Source organism: Pinus tabuliformis, chromosome J, assembly GCF_031772625.1.
Source record: "Pinus tabuliformis cultivar Carrire ecotype Pingquan chromosome J, CPIR1, whole genome shotgun sequence".
Classification (NCBI taxonomy): domain Eukaryota; kingdom Viridiplantae; phylum Streptophyta; class Pinopsida; order Pinales; family Pinaceae; genus Pinus; species Pinus tabuliformis.
This window is the reverse complement of record NC_142295.1, coordinates 1,420,363,216-1,420,367,925: the sequence shown is the minus strand read 5'-3', so window position 1 is coordinate 1,420,367,925 and position 4,710 is coordinate 1,420,363,216. Positions and strand designations below refer to the sequence as shown.

General features: G+C 31.1%; 1 pseudogene; it reads right to left on the bottom strand.

Moving 5' to 3' along the window:
* Positions 1 to 1,009: 1,009 nt before the first annotated feature.
* On the bottom strand, positions 1,010 to 1,716 carry LOC149232660 (lysM domain receptor-like kinase 4; annotated as a pseudogene).
* Between the last annotated feature and the right edge of the window lie 2,994 nt (positions 1,717 to 4,710).

The following is a 4,710-nucleotide window of genomic DNA, read 5'->3' as shown; positions in this document are numbered from 1 at the left end:
AACAATATAAATAAGGGGTATAACTACAATAGTAATGGGGTAATCACTAGTATTATAGGGACCCAACAAAGTGACTGTAAAATTCTTATGAAATGTGAGGAAGAATTACAATTGCTAGAAAAGATGTTGGTGGAACCTAACTCTAAGCAAGTTGCAGATAAGGAAGAAAAATGTTCAAGCAGAGAAAAATTTGTAGAATCTGAATTTAATGCTAGAGATGATGAATTGATATTCCAACCTAGTAACAACAAACTTCAATAGGAAACTAGATTGGATATTGAAATTGAATAATTAAGGAAACTAATAGAAAAAGTGCACAAACCAAGATATTGTGAGATGAAGCAGAAGGACAATAACATAATACATTTTACTACACAAGTATACATCAACAAAGAAGGAGGAAAATTACAACATAAAGTTTGCAAGCCTAGAAAATGAGAAAAGGAAACCATGAAACAACAACAACATGACAAAGCAATTGATTTATTACAAGTGAAAGTTTGGGATCTAGGAGGAATTTTATCAACTTATGAATATATATGGTCGGGAGACCATGATTTTGTTTTATATAGGGAGTTTGATGCAGAAGCATCTAACCTAGGGTATCATGTTTGCTAAAGGAGTTAGTTCCCTAAGTTAGGATTTAATTATTTAATGTTTTTTCCTATAGTTTTAGGAGAGGATGAGAATTATTGTAAATAGGAGAAATTTCGAGAGTATTTTGGAAGAGCTTAGAGATTTGAGGGTTATTTATATCTTATCTAGAGATCAAGGATTAGGTAATATTTTTTATGGATTATGAGAGATATTGTGGGTGTTTGTTTAGGATCTATAACCTACTTTGGGTTCAAATCCACTTGTATAAATCTAGGTGAGCCCATGAGGCATGTAAGTGTGAAGTAGACGAAGGAATGAGAGGTCAATGATTAGGCCAAGAATTCTCTTGTAAATATTTTATTTATTAATTAATTATTTCTAAGATTTTATGTGCATACATATTGTATAAATTTCAGAATGTGTTGTGTGCTATATTTTTAAGTTGCAAGCCCCTAGCCTGCAACATCATTATATCATCATTGTCATCCAGATCTATGATCTAGGAGAGAAGAAGCTTGACTCCATTGGCAACCTATTTATCAGTTGGGCATCTGTAGCGCAAGGGTGCAATGAGTTTTATTCTAGGCCTTAAATCATTAATGTTGTACCTTGGATTCTGCTCTCGCATGGCCTGGCAGGTCGTGAGGCCCTGTAATTTCTGGTTTGAGATATTGATGTACATATCATTGTCCTGAATAGTGTATGTGTCGTTATCCTACGATAAATTTCCCAAACACTTGCAGTGAATTGGAATGAGGACAACTTGATTTAAGGGAAAAGGCTTCGAGTAATATTTACCGCGGATAGATTACTTAAAGATGCTATGATGTTGTGCATTGTGTAGAAGTGTGCGTTGACATTGTGGAGGGACATATAAAGGGGATGAGCTCAATACAGGGAAAATGTGTCACATTCTTTGGTAGCACCGTTGTAGAGGTAGCATGAGCATATTGTGTGATAATTGACACAGTCTTCAATGAAATCATTCAAATACGATTGATGAGCTGCTGCAAAAAACCCATTATCCACCATTGTTCTTCTATCCGGGAATTGCATTAAGCAGGCACAAAAGATAATAAAAACAACCTTCGAGAATCGATTAAGAAACATAATAGCCATGTTCGTTGTACTATAATGTGATGAAATGCCAATGGTTGTCTTTATAATACTTGCACCTCAGCCACTGCTGCTGAGAATATGAGACTTTCACAGTGTGAACATGCATAAACATCTCTCCTAATTTTGACTGGAATCAACTCATCTACTTTATGACATGGTTAGTCTAGAAGGCATTAAACATATATTTTATTTTATTTTCCATGGAAGATCCACCTGAGGGAACACATCTTACAAGTTTTTACCCCAAGGTGTCTAGGAGAATTGAACACATGAACTCTTTTGCGAAAAGAACTCAACCAACTGATTAATAACTGGCAACTATCCCAAAAGGTGCAAAGAGAGGCTAATAAGATTTTTAAATTGAACTTCTTTTGTCTTGAATTCCATAATCAATAAAAATAATAATACTAAATTAATTATTATATAATAAAATATATTTTTATGAATATAAATTTATTTATAATTATAGATATGAAAATTGTAAAATAAACTTTTAGAATAAAAGATTGTGTCTACAAAAATGTTATAAAAAAATTCATGCATAAATAATATGAAAATAATTTTATATTATAAAATTTTATGCATAAAATAATATGAAAGTTACATAAATAAAAATACACATAATACATAAAAGAAATAAAGTTTGTATAAACATCAAAATTATTTAATAAATTTTGTTGCATCAATTAAATTTGATATTCTTAACACATCAAATAAACTTGATGAAATTATTAACATTTTTCATATTGATAAATAATTCATTGAGTTAGCAGGGAACTAATAAAAAGAAATACAAAAAGGGATAATACACAACTTCACTGTAGATAAGATTGCTTTTGAATTTACTCTGACTCGACACTGCAGCAAATGTGTTGATTGTGTGTCATGGAATTAGGAAGTGGTTGGTCATGCACCATAAAAATAGTTGGTCATGAAGTCGTGCACCATGAAACTCACTAGAAGAGTCATAGATCTACCTTTCAAAAATTAAGTGGAAACAACAAGTGTATCGATGTAATAAAGTACTAAAGTACTTGAACTAGAATAAGGTGAAACTAAAAGTCCAACTTCCATTCGACCCTCTATTTTTTTTCGTAAATCCAAGGTTAGCCATTGATTAAGAAGCTATCAAAAACCCTTGTAGGCACAGAGGAAGTATGCTCTCAAACTTTTATGCCCCTGTGACCTTATATTTGCAATTTAGATCGAAACCTAGAGCGAATCTTCTAAAATCCCTATACTTCCTCCATGATTTTTCCTTCTTACATCTGAACCTCCATGTTACATCACATTCATTTAGTTTGGACCCATAATTAGGAAATTAAAAGTTTGGGTTATAGCAATAATATCATCACAAGTGCGAAGTATGGATTCATCCTATTTAAATGTGGCATGTTCTACAACAGAAAAAACTTTGGACATTGCCTTGATGATTCGAGCCAAAGATGTGGCAATTGATAAGTTATTGCAATCACTGTGATTACCACTACAATAAGCACAAAAAAATAAACTTAATTTTTGTGACCACATGAGAATGAAGATATCTAAAGGTATATGTTTCACTTGCCAATGAATATATTCAAATTCATTCTTAAAGAAAGCCCATTATTTGTTGGTATTTAGAGCCTGTAAAAATTAATTAAATGAGAAAGACAAATGCACAATGAGCAAGAAACAAATCAAACAAAAAAAAAATATATTTTACGTGTTAAAACCCTAACAATGTGTCAAGGAAACCTCAACGGGGAAAAGGATTGGAATTCTTATTATTCAAGGTCAAAAATGACTCTCCAACAACACATCAACCCTGGCAACATCATTTTAATATGAATACTTCATTACGTAACTTCCTATCGTTGCGCAAAATTGAATCTCCAATAATACATCAACCCGGGAAACATCATTTTAATATGAAGACTTCAAACTCTAGCAACATCATTTTAATATGGATAATTAATTGCATAACTTCCTATTTTTATACAAAAATGACTCTCCAACAATACATCAACCCGAGCAACAACATTTTAATATGAAGACAATACATCAATTCGGGTAACATCATTTTAATATGAAGACTTCATTACATAACTTCCTATCGTTACCCAATTGTTTGAACAATGAAGTCACATTTACTGAGATTGTTACATTTTAACAATTGTTGTCATTCCTAACGTTATTTTGTCAAACAATTAATTATGTATAAAAATATTTAATTCAAACTTTTTAATCTGGTGTAAGATATCCATATACACATTTATCTTTACAAAACATTAATTTAAAATGAATGGTCATTTTATTATGAATATGTTAAATTTATAAGTTTTCATATAGATCAACTCACATCTAAACAAAAACAAGCAAGTAATAATTTTAAAATATGATAATTTATTATATTAATTAAAATATTAAAAAAAAATATCCTCGTAAATAAACCCACATGCAAAAGTATAAATATTTGCGTTATTTTGATTTACTTGTACAAAATATGAAATGAGTGATAAGTATTTAATTTAATTCATTGAAAAATGCAAAAGACCTGTTGGTCACATAAAAAAACTTGATTCAAATGTGTGTTTAATTAAAGAAATTAAGCATCACTAAATTTCAAATTCTCTACTTAATGTATTGCACTAGCATTCTACGAGAATTAAGGACATGTTATCACTCCAAAATTCCTTGTAAGTTGTTCAGAAAAAGAAATGATAGAGGTAACCACAAAGCAACTTTGGAGATCAGGATCTAGCCTTCCTGATCTCAGAGAGGGCTCTCTCTTTATGATTTAATTTTGTTTTAGTTAATTTTTTTAGGCTAGTTATGGTTGTTTTGGGGTTTTTGATTTAAATTTGGGTGGTGGGGTCACTTAGATGAAAAAAGTTTGTCCTTTACCATTGGGCTATGGGGTCGAATGTCAGACAAACTGGACTGGATCAAGCCTTAAAAACAGTGTCTACAGGGCAAGATAGGTGAATTATTACAGATCTCAAATATTGTATG